Here is a 15207-nt window from a genome sequence, read left to right as displayed (position 1 = left end):
AAAACTGAACGTTAACTTGTCCATCACAGCATTTTAATATCACCGTGAACTCTGGGTAACCACCAAAACACTTTTCTATTCACAAAGTACTTAGACAAAAAACAAAACAAAAACACAACACTATATTCAATTCACAGTGAAAGTCTTGCACAACATGCTAGCCTACAAAAAGAAAGCTGGATCCATTCATCAGCTGTAGCTATTTCCATTCCTCCCAGTAGAGGGAAGTGGTACACAGAAATAACATCCTTCATGAAACTGTTTTCTTAGAAGAGTCAGAAATCAGCTGTATGGCCTTTTTTAAAGATGCAAGTGAAAGAACAAAAATGACTGAATACAGAACTTTGTGGTGAATTAAATTCTCTTAGCTACATACACTTTAAGTGTATTGTGAGGAAGTCTTAGATTACCATGCAAGATTTAAAAATCCACTATACAATGGCAAGTAGGGTTTCACACTACAAGTAGTTTTTCCATCACCAGCTGTTTGATATCTACCTCACGGAAAGGAGTAAAAGCAGAACAAACTGTACAAGTACTTGGTATTTTGCTTGTCTCATGGTTGCCACCCAACAACTTCCAGTTTCAATTAATAGTTTATGGTACAGCATGTGACATCCACTTTCCCCTCCTCCCCTGTAAGAAAGGGTGAGGGGAAGACAGGTGATCCCATCAAATTTCCTGTATTGCATAAAGCCATGTTCGAAACTCCTATGAGTGCAACAGCTGAAGCAGTACACGGATTAATTTCTCAAAGGGGTGTGTGTGTGTGTGGGGGAAATCTGTGCACATGTGTGTGTCAGAGAGGTTTTACTAAAATCCCTTCTTTTGCAAGTTAGGTTCTGCTGTAGGGAAATCTGAACTGAATTCCTTCTTTTGTTTCTGTTCAAATACTAAATCCCCATGCAGTATCTCAGATTTTCATAGTCTTTTGGAAAGATGTGCTGCCTTGGTTCCCAAATGCATTAGCCAAATATAACATCTTCCTCAACTAGAGGGCTCCCTGTCTTTATGCTGTGGTTACCTAAATCTGAATATAATGTTCACTTTCTTGTGCAGCTCTGTAATTGCACTGTTGAAATTACAGGGAACATTTATTACATGTTGCTGAATGACTCCACTTAAACAACTGAGAAGTTTAGAGAGGATGAAAACCAAGACAGGGTATCAAGTTAAGTCATATGAATCCTATGTACTTTAAAAACATACAGTGGGGATTTGGGGCCTCAATCAAGAAGAGCAGCTGAAAGGAAAATGGTGACCATATGAACAGAAGTCCAGAAGCAAGCTAAGCCTGACATTAGCCTCCCCCACCTCCCACCCCTGAATAGTTAACACCAGAAGTAAAAGCTAGGGTAAACACCAGAAAAGTGCTGCTACCTAGGCCCAGGTACTCCTGCTGTGAGATGACTGCATACAGTGGTAAAGAGTTATTCAACTATTCAAACCAAAGAGAAACTAGATCTAAGGTGTTCAACTGCCTCTTATCACCCACCAAAATGTGGTGGAAAACATCACCCTTGAATTTACAATGAAGAGACATTTCAAGAGTGCAGATTACATAGGATAAAAACAAACAAAAAAAACTCCCCCAAACAGCAACAAAACAGACACACATGACCTAAAACACAGCTCTTGAGCAGACACTAGAAAGCCATTGGCAAAGGCTTCCCGATTGTTTCTTCCTAATTGGAAAATGGTGAAACAGAGTTCACAACCTAGATTTAAATCTGAGAGCAAAAGGGAGTTAATGAGCTTGGGGGAGGGAAGGGGAGGAAGCAAATACAAGTGATCTTGCAAACTCCATCATTACACTGTTATTTAAAAGTTATCTTAAATACACACGTGAGAAAGCACAATGCATAGTCCCTGCTGCGCTCGGTGGGGAAGGGAGCTAGTCACCAAAAGTAAACTGGAAGAGTGAGTCAGCTTCAAGACAGCCTAGGAACCTTCCAGAAACTCCTTTCTGGAGGCAAATTGACTTCAGTTGAGAAAACTGAAACTTTGGAAGAAATGCAAGAAGGGCAAGTCTCCCGCTGTGGGCAGTCCCAGGTCTCCGCAGGCAGAAGCGCCCAGCGCATGGGCCATGCAGGCTAGCGGTGCCCACAGCAAGCCCTGCTCCCCAGCAATCAAACTGCAACTGCGGCCATGCAGGGAGGCGCAGCGGCTGTGCCAGGCAGGTGAGTGGAGCTCACGCCTGCACCCAGCTGGCCTGTGCTTGCACCCGCAGCCACCCCAGGCGCTCATTACTGCGCCCGAGCCTTCTTGCAGCCCAGGCCTTAGGCCACGTACCGTTAGATGAAGTTTCTGTGCCCCCCTCCCCCAACAGGAGCAACTTTCCCCTCCGCAAAACCGCACACCAACAATATATTGATTTTGTATTTTCTTGAAGTGAGAAGATACAAAAGTTTGGTCACAATTCAGTTTCTGCAAGTTTGTAGCATACCTAGAAAAGGTGGCAGAGCCTCTTCTTCCTCCAATGTCGGCAAGGCGGGGAGGCCACCGCCCGAAGTTCAGTTAGCACAATTAACAGAGCAACATACTGCTCCTACACTCCTTATCTCGCTGTTTTGAAAAACAAGAGGACCAGTCTTGAACTGTGGATGGGTGAGGGTAGGGGGGAGGAAGGGAAAAGTAATACCAAGTCTTCCATAAAACAGACTGGCTGGTGATGCTAAACTTAAAAGTTTCAGGACTTTTCGTCTAAGTATTGCTTTTTATTTTACCCTGTCCTGTCTGAAGGGAGGGTGATGGGGGAAGGAGGGGGCAGGAGGAAGGAGGGGGCAGAAGTCAAGCAGCAATTTAACCATCACCCAGGTAATTCACAGTTTTCCCAAATGTCTGAACAAGCATTTTATGAACAAAGCCTTCAAATGTGCTGTTTTTCCAAACAGCGTAAATGTTCTGATAGAGGAGGGTGATGGAGAGAGAAATTAAGTGAGGGATAGGACAGCAGAGTGATTTTTCCTTTCAAAGAATTTCACAATTGTGTAAACTGTTTATAGCAATTAATTTATAAATAATTACACCAATTACAAGGATTGTTCTAAGATAAAACAAACTGGTATCATGTCAACATACATTTTGGTAAAGTCAGTATTGTTCTAGAAGGGGGGGGGGAGAATGATTCATAAGCGAGTTTCTTTTTTCTTAAGAACTACTTTATTACATTAATTAATATATTATCAGTTTCCATCAAAATTAAAAGATAGAAAAAGGCAGAAGCAAAAGGGGAATAGTTTTAGAGATAGTTAATAGTGATTTATTTTAAAATAAGTCAGCTATGGGTTGATTATTTCCCAAACAGGAAATATTTCCTGAATTGGTGGCATACAATTTTAGACACAAAACAATGAAGGGAGCCTACTTCAATTTAAACAGAATCAGTGAACCATATTACAGGGCTATTCATCTTTTACAGCCGCAGGAGCCCAAGAAATACAACAGCAAGGCCATAAATGTGATTGCTTCAGGAAAGGCTGTACAGTGTACCGTAAAAACATTTTACAACAGCAAGAATTCCTGGGTGTCACTCTCCCCATTTTTTGGTCCATCTGCTTTCAAAGGGGGCAGGGGGATGGGTGGAGATGTTGTTAAACGTCCCCTGGGACTGCACAGCAATCAATCATCATCTGATGAATGGCCACTAAAGTTAAACCCTGACCCCACTCCACAATTCCCACACCAGCGCTCCCCTCCGTACTGCTGACCAGCTTCTAGCATCTCCCCTCCCACCTTCCAGCCCTCACCAGAATTTCCCAAATACCAAGCCCAGACAAAAGCAATGGAATGTAGTAGGCACCATGACAGAAGAAAATTCAGGGAAAACAGCAGTAGAGGAGGCTTATCCTTAACCTATGCTTAAATAAACCGCCTTTCAGGAGTATTAACAGTGCCCTTTTCTCCTCTCAGCTTGCACCAAACACTTGATTCCTCTCATGTTAGAGCACATTTAAGAGCATATATGCATGCAGATGTCAATAAACAGAAGGAGTCTAACAGCGTTTCAGCATTTATTTTCTGCCATGATATTTCAGTATCTTGTAAAGATTTTATTTAAGCCTACAATGTTAACAGTTTGTAACACAAGGACAGATTTTGAAGGGTCCAATTCACTGAAAACTATGCAGTAGTCTTGGATAAACCAACCAACCAAAAAAAGAAAAATTACAGGCAAAACAGTAGCCTCCTAGGTTTTGTTTTTGAAAGAAAGAACCTCAATTTTTCTTTTGTAAGTTATTCAGAGTTTATGACCAAAACAAAGAACACCATACCTAACCAATCTAGATCCCCCCACACTACCAAAGGTTATTATTTAGTTCCCTTGACAATAACCAAACAAAGCCACTGGTGTTTGAAAGGCTTAGACCATTATGAATTCATTATAAATTCATTTTCTAATGAATTTCTCCCCCCTCCCCACTGTTTTCCAAAATAGTGTGAGAAAAACCTGCTTCCCTGCATCATTTAAGCAGCACTTTTTTTTTTAAGCAGCATATAAACACACCACTCAAGATGACTGGTTCAGTGTTTGGTGCAGATGGTCACTGTAGAGTTTAATTGGAAAGAGGTAATTTTTACTTCATAGGAAGCTGGCCCTGAATTTCCACTTTAAGGACAACTTGTGACAATTAACTTAGTTGTCACCATGATCAGAGTAGCATTTTAGGAACTTTAACTCCTACAGTGATATGTAACTCAAAATTTAAACTCTAAATATAGATCTTGAAGACTTGAGCAAACCATATGATATACACCAGAACTACAGGCTATTTTCCTCTATACCCAAAACACTGTTTTAGCTTTCAGGCATACTTAAAAACCTAGGATTCCAGCCCCCTCCCACCTCCCTCAGTTAATGAACAAGTTACTCTTTTTGAATGTATATATTGATGAAAAGCTCTGGTGTAGAAGAGACTGGCTTAACACCAAATGCTCATGGCTGCATCCATTAGTAATGGAAGTTGGTACACCCACTCCAGAAGGGTCTCCACAGCAGACTAAAGAATTCATTCTGAAATTGAGGTCAATATCTGTCCAATAAAATTTCTACAAAAATGTGGGCACCTTTAAGTATTACAGCCCTTTGCTATAGGGCATGCAGTGTGCACAGAACAAGGTTTATCAAGTGGAATTCATGGACACCAGTTTGCTATTTATTCCCTCCCCACAGAGCCTTGGAGGAACCAAGAAGGTTCTTGGTCCATTCATAAGCTCAAGGGCAAGAGGATCGTTCAGTCTTTTCAGGCTCAGTTTCATTCCCTTAGTCCATATTGAATAAAAAAGCCTGGATAATGGATGCCTTCAAGACTCATGCAAGTCTGCTGCTTGTAGAAAATACAGCTGTAATGCATTACACATGCTTTTTTTTTTTTTAAGCACTAATGCTGATGTCCTTTCTTCCCCAGATGTTCTAGAGGGAACTGTTCCCATTTCTCAGCTACAGAGGTAGCTGTCCTGGCCCAGGACAGGTGGTAATATCAGGGTAAGACTGAACAGTCAGAGAAGTGGGAGATGAAGCTCACTTACAAAACCTGAGTGTAAGCAGCACTGCTCCAAATGTGAATCCACAGTTCAAGGCTGTGAATTCACCTTACAACTAAACTGACCTGGTAGCTACTCTAAGGGGAAGTCCTACGCTTCCTGCCTTCCTCCTTCACAGCCCATTCCCACTTCCTCTCCTGGTACTCACTTCACTGCTCCTGCAAGCAGATTGGGGGATCTCTACAAACAGCAGGAGACTAACCTTAGAAAAGGAGTTAACTCAATCAGCTGACCCTGGGATCAGAAGAGCAGTCAAGCCAGCACAAGGGAAGAGGTAAAAATCCACAGCTAAGGTCAGGGAGAGAGGTTTTCAGATAAGGACTATCCATTAAATCAGCTGAGCTACAACATAAAGGCACATGGTTCAGTTCTGATGCTTAGCCAGCTTCACAGTAAGAAATCTTTATCTTACTTCCAGTTGATGATGTCTGCCTCAAGATCTAACTGTGAGAATATCTAACCAGATCAGAGTCTGGTAAACTAAACAGGCTGTTAAACCAGATTACTGTACCCTCAAGATTCTTGATTTTTACCTTCTGTTATCCTGCTGTGACAAAACACTAACAGCTGCACAGCTTGGAGAGTAGGGACATGACAATGTGGATCAGCCAAATAATCTAGATAAAAATACACCTTCCAAAAAGGTTGCTTTTAAAGTGTATTGATTGAATTCAAGATAGCTTCATTAACAGAGTTCAGAAAACACACCAGGTAGTAACAGTTGGGAGTGGAGCAAACACCATTTCAATCATCTTTGCCAATGCAAAGGGCAGTTGCAACTTTGGGGTGTCACTTCTAACCCAAATCCTTTGAGAGATCCACTTTGCTGTGAACACCACACAATGTCACTCTAATGGTGTGGCAACAGGCTGTGAACTGTGGCTAGAAGACAGGAAATCACAGCTTGGACAAAGTTGGTTTAAGGAGCTGCTAGATGCAATATATTATGAAATTACATCCACTCTGTTTTAGATTGAAATCTTGAGAGGAAAACTTCACGTGATGGCTGTAGCTCCTGGTTACAGCCATCCACTTGAAGCCCTGGAACTGCAGCATCCCAGGCATTTCTTTCAGCAGCATCTCCATCAGCTGAAGTTCATCCATTTCGGATATGAAGAGAGGTCTAACAGCACACCACACATCTAGAATTTACCTGGCACTTGAAGAATAACATCTCATCAGCTTGCTTTCTTAAAGCTCTTGGATGCAGCTTAACTGGTCCATCTGATCTAATGTATTACCTCAAAGATTTTGGTTACCGATGGACTGGAAAGCACATTTCGCATCCTCCTCTTATAAACTCATTGTTCTGCTTCTTCCCAAATGCAGATAAGCAAGATTTTAATACACTTCTAATGCTAATACTGAGGCAGTGTAGGTATAATTATCCCACAGTGGGCTATCACTTAGATACTGCATACTGTTAAGTCTACATTTATAGTGATTTTCTTTTAAACAAATGGTTTGGGGGAAGGAAATCCATATTCCTTTTGTTTTAAAAAATCATAGCATCTGCTTCTATAGATAGGCTATTTAACTGCTTTAGCACTGAAAGATGCAATATTACCAGTAGCTAGTAGGACCAGTGGTGTCAGCTTTTTTAGAGCTTTCAGCAGGGGAGACCAGCCTGTGCTTCGAAATGCAACTCATTAGCTGTTTAAATGCAGCTTCTATGCCAAATCTACATGACACAAATAGCAGCAGGGTGGTCTTGGCAGAAAGGCTTGTGGGTCAATCTAAACATTCAACAGTTCAAGGAAGCAAGTCAGTCTGCTGTAGAAGCAGATATTAAACTACATCAGGATCCAGATTTACTTTCAAGTGAACCTGTCCAGGCCACTGCTAAGCCCAGGCAAACTATCCACTGAGCTCCCCTAACTCTTCAGCTCTCTCAAAAGCAGAGTGTCTTGTGGTTCTCAAAGGCTGACCATTATTTTAGTGATGCTGTAATGTGTTAATGGACTGGACTATGGTTTTGTTATTGCACTTGGAGGGGGGGGGGGGGAGGGGACAACTTCTCATCTAGCCAATCTCAAAGCCCTTGCTAAGGGAGAAGTATTCATATACACTTACCAAAATTAAGCAATTCAAGTGTATCTAACACTACTAGTACTAGACTCTGGTAATTCCCTTTCAAGTAACAGCCTGGTAGGCAACATTACTACACATACTTGTGCGAAACTCTGTCCCTCCCCCCATTTCAGCATCAGTTCTTCAGTGCAGAGGTTTACCTAGTATTATACAAGCTAATATCACTCAGATACCAATTACTGAAGGGATTAGGCTGCTTGCAATGATGCCTTGTGGTAAGACTTGTAAGTACTCTTGCATATACAAAAATAAGATACCTCTTAATTTAAATTTAGAAACAGAATCTTATTATGACCCTATGGCAGTTGTATCTATGTAGAATAAAAACAAAAAACAGTAATGTAAGTTTATGTTTTAGGGCATAAGGTGATCACCGAGGGTATTAGGAAGGAATTCCTCCCAGCAAGAAACTGCCCAGTTGGGCACTTGGTGTATGTGTGTGTGGGGATGACGACAAAGCCAACCCCCTCCCCAAGTGTTAGACACTGGCTACTACTGCAGACTGGGCATCAGGCAGGGAACAGCAATTCAAATGTTCTTCTTCCTTCTGCCTTTCACCTCTTCTACTCTTGAAAAGAAAACTGTAACAACAACAGACATGATACTGAACCCCAACAGCAGGAGCTGTTAAAAAAAAAAAAAATTGTGAAACAACCCATGCCTATTAAACACAGCCAGTATACTACTGATGCCATATGCACACCAAACTCAGGTCACAGCAAATATGACCAACTACAACATTTTATTAGAAAACACAAGCAAGCCAGTTGTCTGGAAAAACTGACATATAAATCCAAAGTGTTTTATACTGCAATTTTTTTAGTTACTGCTTGTGTGGAACAGGTTTCGTGGAAAGCACAAAGGCAGCACTGAATGGACCTGCTCTCCCGTAATGCGGTAAGCAGCCTGCTTCTCCTGATGCCGCACACAGTTCTGTTCTTTGCCTTCACTGCTCTTCTTGCCTCATACTCTGTATCAGTCACTATTTTTACAACAGTTATATACCCACATATGAACTCCTTACTGGATAAGGCCTATGAAGGAACTTAGTTTTCTTTGCTAAACCCAAGAGTGGCTAGCAGACATTTGGAAGAAATCTTCTCAAAAAGTATTCAAGGGCTGCCTCCACACCAAGTCAGATGCCCACACACTAGAAATGCAAGTGTAAAAATTCTACTAGCTTAAGTACACATTTCAGAGCAGGAATAAAAAAATGACATGTTGAGGTTTCATTCCCCATCATTAGTTATGGAATCAAAAAAAGGATTTAATTGGAAGAAAAGAGTGCTATGTTGTAGAGTAAGGCAGTAGTTTCCAAAGGCATCCTATAGAGATACTATATCAGAGTTCCTTGGCTATCACAATCAAATTGTACCATGTCAAATAATTATCTGCTCTTAGCATATGGCTTGGCACATATCCCCAAGTATCTTATTCACAGAAACAACATTCTCCTTGAGAATCAAAGCTTTGCTGCTTGTAACAGAGCACCAAGACCAAACTTATCAGATTAATATGCTTGTTGCAATTCCTCTTAATTTTAAGGATTATACCATAATGTTTTATGAAAGACCCCTCATGAAAGTGTTTTCCTATGGGCGCTAGTGCACCATTACTTCTAACTGAACTCTAATATTTAATGTTTGTTTTGGAAGACCTAGCTGTCTTAACAGCCACAGGGCATTTCAATAATCATATAACAAACATCACTGCAGGTTACTCTTTAATCCCTTGTGAGTCAATGAGTAAATTTTTGTCCATCTATCATATAATGACACAGCTCTGCAGTGACTGCCAAAAAGGTACTGTAAATCATAGAAAAACAGATCTAAGAATAAGGAGATCTGTTCCTGGAAGTCAGAAATGTTTACTCAAAATAAGTTTATCACCATCATTATATAAGAGTAAGAACAACAGATAAATCTTTGTTTATACACTATTAACACAGAACTAGAGAAATTTGTATTTCCCTCTGAAGATTTAGGAGGACAAGTCTACAGTATTTGTCCCTGATAGAGATCTGTTTGTTTCTGTGGTCACAGAATAGAAGCAGGACCTCAGAAGTTTCAGAGCACTGAATTAAATACTCACTACATTCTGCACTTGTTTCCAAAATGGTGGTGGTGGTGGGGGGGAAGAGTTACCAAATTTCAAATCCTGTGGCTTTTCCTGACCAAGTATTTTGTACCCAGAAGACATTTTCTTTCACAGATTTAAGTCCTGTGAAGTGTACTTTTGGCAAACAATAATATCTTTTTTTTAATGCCCTACCATAATAGCCCTTTTCCTTATGAAACATTAAGACTGTTTCTTTCCATTTGAATTTGAAAAAGAAAAGAGGGAAGAGATAAGAGTTCCAGGATGAATAGTTCTTCAATTAAATGACAATTGAAGGAGAGCAGAATAACTCCTTCAAACTGCAGAGTAGATTTGAAACAAAGCACCTACAAATGATCTTCCAGAAACACTAATAACTGCATTTTGTTTTTGTGCCCAGGAATACAGTTATTGAGTAGTAGGTTCAGTTTTGGGAGAGTAATGGTATCAGTCCTTCATCCCAGCCACAAGGCTCAAGTTAAGTAAGATTCACATACATACATTCATCACCTTAACCTGTCCCATCGGCCTCCATGGGTCAAATATACTACATAAGTATTCACACTGCCACCAGATAAATTCTCTTGTACAGCTTCATAGTTTTGGCCTAACCAAAGTAAAACTGGTTGGGTGCCACCCTGCCATGCTTCAGCAATATAATGCAAAGACTTTTTAAAGTCTAAAATGCTTTCACATCTAAAACACTTTCGCATCTTTAAAAGCTTAAACTCCTTAAATCCTTATGTGAAAGAACCAGCTTTTCAATAGCACCATCAGTTGTTCCACATTACAGAAGCAATCTAAAGCTACTAAATGTTTTGTGCAGGGAAGTTAGTGTTATCCTAACTGTAACCTTGTTTGAGCTTTAAATCCGGACAAATGTAAATATATAGAAGGCTTGTTCAATAGTCAACAGTAAAGACAAAACAAAAGCTATCCAGGCTGAGCTAAGGGGGGAGGGGAAGTGTCAAATGTGACTCACTTTACCAAAGGGAGAGGGGGAAGGGATGGCTAAAACCTAAATCCTTGCCTCAAAAGCCTTGAGACACGAGGCATTAGTCTTGCTAAGAAAAAAAAGCTATTCTATGACAAAAACAATGCTATCTTGTTAGGTATACATTACAAAAAAATCTTTGTAATCTTAAGGAAGAGACCTTTCTAGCAGTGAAAACGTGAAAATGCAACATGAACATCTACATTAGAAATAAGCTGTTTTTGACTAGCACTGGCAGAAGTTCAACTGCAGTTTAGGTACATAATTTCCACCAAAAAGACTAGGTTTACACAAGGTAGGGTTTTCCCCCTGAGGGAGGAAGCAGGTAGGCAAGGCAGAAGAAATTTTACTACCTCATCACAATCAGCAGGAAGTTTTTATGAATGCTCTTGTGTACACACAAGTCTTCCATTTCAGCCATGCATAATTGGCATTCAGATACCAATGTTTTGACAAATGCAGCTCTCTCTAAAACAGAAGCTAAACAGAAGTTAAGCCACAACCATTTATTTTTTATGTATCGTTATGCTAGTTCTACATTTCTCCTGCTTGCCAAGAAGTTTTTGAAGATAAATAAAAATCTAAAATCTATAGATTCTATTTAATGAAGTGGTGGACAGAATATTTTATGCAATCCAGGCAGGAAAAAAAACAAAAACAAAACCCCAAAAAGCAAGAAAACATGTTTAACCAGATTTTGAAGCACAAAAGTATTAAACTACTGAGCCACATCTATTTGGTCAAAGACATTCAAGGAAGTTACCTGTCGTCTTCCACCTCTAGTCTATTCTTCCTCCTAGCATAGGACCTCCCAAAGATGACAAACAGTTGAGAGAGGAGGAAGACAATCTTTTGGTCAGTGTTGTCATCCAGTTCTTTCAGCAATCGTGTGCATAGGGTTAAGCACTCCGCTGCTGTTTCTAAATGAAGTATTATGATAATTTGTTCTAAGACACAAATGCCTATTGGCATGGGTGTGCATAATCAAAGTGCAAAGGAGAATTTAAAATCCATCTGTTAACACAACCCTGCAATAAGGATTTGCAGAAAAGCTTTCTACCTTCGTCCTCTACCAAATGGTTAACTTGCTGCAGCCTTCATTCCCTCATTACTATCAAAGTAATGGAGCAACTTGAAGAACCACACACAGGCAAGTACCTCTGGTAGCTCAGTACCAAGACAGACCTACTGCATCAGGAACATCGCTTCCTGTGACTGCCCTTTCAAGTAATAACCAGACCCACTGATTCACTTAAGATTTAATGAGATTACAGCTTGAGGTGATTTGACTGGAGACCATAAAAGTTTTAGGAGCCCATCTGCTCTGCAAAACTAGCCTCTCACACACAAGACCAGCTATGAGCTGACTTTTCAGAGCTGCACTGTAGTTCAGGCAAGAATCAAGTCAGATGGGTACCTGATAGGCAGACACACCAGACAAAAAACAAGAGATTTGCACATTCAGGCCAAGAGGAGTTTCCATATGTATATCAGTACTCAAGGGGGATCTTTTCAAACCATCAGTAATCTTTTCATTCAGCAAAGGCTAGTCACCTTAGGGTACTTACCCCACCATTATCACACCATTAATAGCAGATTTAAAGTGTAGCTGTTGCAATGGTTCTAAAGAAATGTGATGCACTTTTCACCTTGCATATACATCAAAAATCCATGACAAAGAACTCTTGCCCTTGATCAAATGTTGCATTGTACAAAGCACCCTCCACACCTTCCTAATCACACTGAAAGTCTAAGTCAACCACTGCCTTCCACCTCGCTTTACTTCTTTCCCCTATCAACAGCAAGCACACACATTTTCAAAAACCTACTGTGGTATGTTTCTCATACATTTCCCAGTATCAGATGAAACATGATCGACTTTTCTTCCAATAAATACCACAAGAAAAAAAATATCGATTTGGAGGGATTGAGGACACAAGGGGAAAGAGCTACTGTTTTTGCTCAGTTACTTTTTTACAGACCTGTGAAAAAGGGCATTTCAGAGGGCCTAGTTAAAATACTTCAAATCTAGGTTTAAATGCTGGACAAATATTCCAGTTTTGCCCTTAAGCCAGATATTGTTGGCTGCTGAAAAAAATCAACTGGACAGCTGCATTTTTGTAGCTTAAGTTTTAGGTGCTGTTTTTTCTTTCCCTTTCAGGCCAAGATGTTTTGTTGTTTTGTTCTCACTTCAGTAACGGGCCTCAATATGCAAGTTACATCTGGAAACAGACAAAAGCCAACTACCCAGCAGTATTGGAAGATTAAAACATTGGGTCAGACTCAAACAGACTAGAAAGCCAAAGGTCAAAGCAGCATTAAATCATTAGTTTCCCAGCTGCCACCAAGACATGGAGTTGACCTTTGATTTTGTAAGAAGTGGTCCAAGCAATTTTCTGGTGGCAATATGGGCAATCTGGCACAGTGGAATATTATCCTTGAGTTCGGGGGGGGGGGGGGGGGAGGGTGTTAGGTCTTGCAGGTCTTAAAAAAAATTAAACTAGCCTTTCAATCTCTCCAGACCAAAATTTGCACGAGTAAGCTGAAAGTGTAGTTACTGAATATGAAATTATCAGACTTGAAAGCAAAAGATGTTCAAGCATTTGAATCATTCAAGTAACTTATTCCTCTAGCAGGGAGAGCAGGTGGAGTTTAAGAACATAATGAATGTGCTTTAGAGAATACTAGAATACTGTATTTCTTTCCTGGAATAACTTAAGTTTCCAGGAAATTACACTTAAAAGCAGTTTATTTAGTTGTGCATTTTTAAACACTACATTTGAGATAGAGATCATACTTCTCAGAATGGGGAAGACCAGAACACTGCATTTAGTCAGTTTGTTTCCCTATTAATTAGTTTCACATAGCAGGGGTAGCAGAGACAGAAAGCAAAGGCCATTTTGTCATTTGGTCTCTGTAGCTTCTATGATCTTAAGTTTCGTCTATGACTATCCTCTGGCAATAGTTCCCGAGATGGTCCTTACACACAGCTCTGCTGAATATCAGAGTTGAACACGCCAAGTTCTGGTCTGGCTAGCCACCTGGTTGTTTCACAGTCACGATTTCCACCGCCAAGGTGAAAAGCACACCATACGAAACAAGTATCTTAGTGACTAATGATAGGCAGAATAAAGTCTTTGCACACCCCTTCCTTTCTAGGAAAGGCTCAAGATTAGACAACCCAATAAAACACATTCTGAACATACAGACTGGCACGACTGAGCTGATCACAGGAAATACAGCTTCTCCCTCCAAAGGGCCTAACATCATAATGCTCAAATCAGTGGAAGAATATTTCGTAACCCCACTGTAATAATGAATGCTACCAAGACAGAACGCTGAAGGGCAATACGGATATAGTAACATCTTAGCGGAATCAACTGCAAAGTTTGTGCAGTTAGCAAGCACTGGAAGATACAGATGGGCAGTTTATCTTAAATAGCCCTTTTTCTGCAAGTACCCCATTTGGGTAGCATTGAAAAAGCTGACCAACATGCCAGAAACCTTAGGTTACAGAAGCTTAACTACTCACACTTCCTCATCAAGACCCTTCAGAGAAAAATTAAGTGTTGTTTGCTTGTTCAGCGTTCTAGTTTAACTACATCAGCACAAGCTCAAATTCATTACTGAGACACCACGAAGTGTTATATTCGCTTCACGCGACCTACTCAAGCCCACTGGTGCCCGGATGGGGAGCAAGCTCTGCCACTGCAGGCTTCTTTGAGCAGAGGAGAGGTCCCAGGTTTGCACCAGATCTGCAAGCTACAACTTAATCAGATTGAATGCTTATGGCTGTTGCTGCTCTGCCTTCCTTTTCTACAGTCCTGAGAAAGGTGCAAGAGGTGCAAAGCCTTAAAACTAGAAATAGGCCTTGCTAAAAATAGCCATTCTCGACATTCCTGTTTTCTAAACTTGGAGTCTTGTTAGTGGTTTTCTCATACAAACAAGGCAGTCACCAACTCATGTTAGTTTAGGATTGGATAATAAGGCTATTTCTGGATTTCAGCATCACACTGACCCAACTTCTGCCATGAAAACCTGTAAAAATCCAGCTACCTCAACACCCCCTTTCCTGAACGGGCAGTTCTGTTTATCGTTTGAGCTAGAAATAGGGCAAGACTATGCCCTGAAGCTCCGCAGGGGCTCTGAAGTATACTTCCTGGACTATAACCACCGGCCTAACCCTGACCAGTGCTACAGGTGGTCATTTGCTCCCAACATGAACCTAGCATGGAAGGGGATCAAGGCAGGAATCATCCAGGTCATGGACTAGCCCTGATCTTGCCTCAGCCCTACTCTGCTGCCACATGAAAAATACCCTCTGCTTGTACTAGAAAAATGTGTTCTCCATATGACCTCTATTCTCATCGCTAGGAACTGATCACGATCAGAGGAGCCAGGACTCTTAGTTCACAGTGAAAAAAGCCTTTCCCAAACTTTGAACTGCTCAGAAGAAACCCCCAGAGAATTACTGATGTAAT

At 40.7% G+C, this 15207-nt stretch overlaps 1 protein-coding gene across 1 annotated transcript in view; it reads right to left on the bottom strand.

Moving 5' to 3' along the window:
* TRIM71 (tripartite motif containing 71) overlaps positions 1-15207 on the bottom strand; it is a 56903-nt gene that overhangs the window by 17327 nt on the left and 24369 nt on the right. The gene's annotated exons all lie outside the window — the stretch shown is intronic.

The sequence above is a fragment of the Apteryx mantelli genome, chromosome 2 (genome assembly GCF_036417845.1).
Source record: "Apteryx mantelli isolate bAptMan1 chromosome 2, bAptMan1.hap1, whole genome shotgun sequence".
Taxonomy (NCBI): Eukaryota; Metazoa; Chordata; class Aves; order Apterygiformes; family Apterygidae; genus Apteryx; species Apteryx mantelli.
The sequence above is the reverse complement of the archived record's forward strand: the minus strand, read 5'-3'. Positions and strand labels throughout refer to the sequence as shown.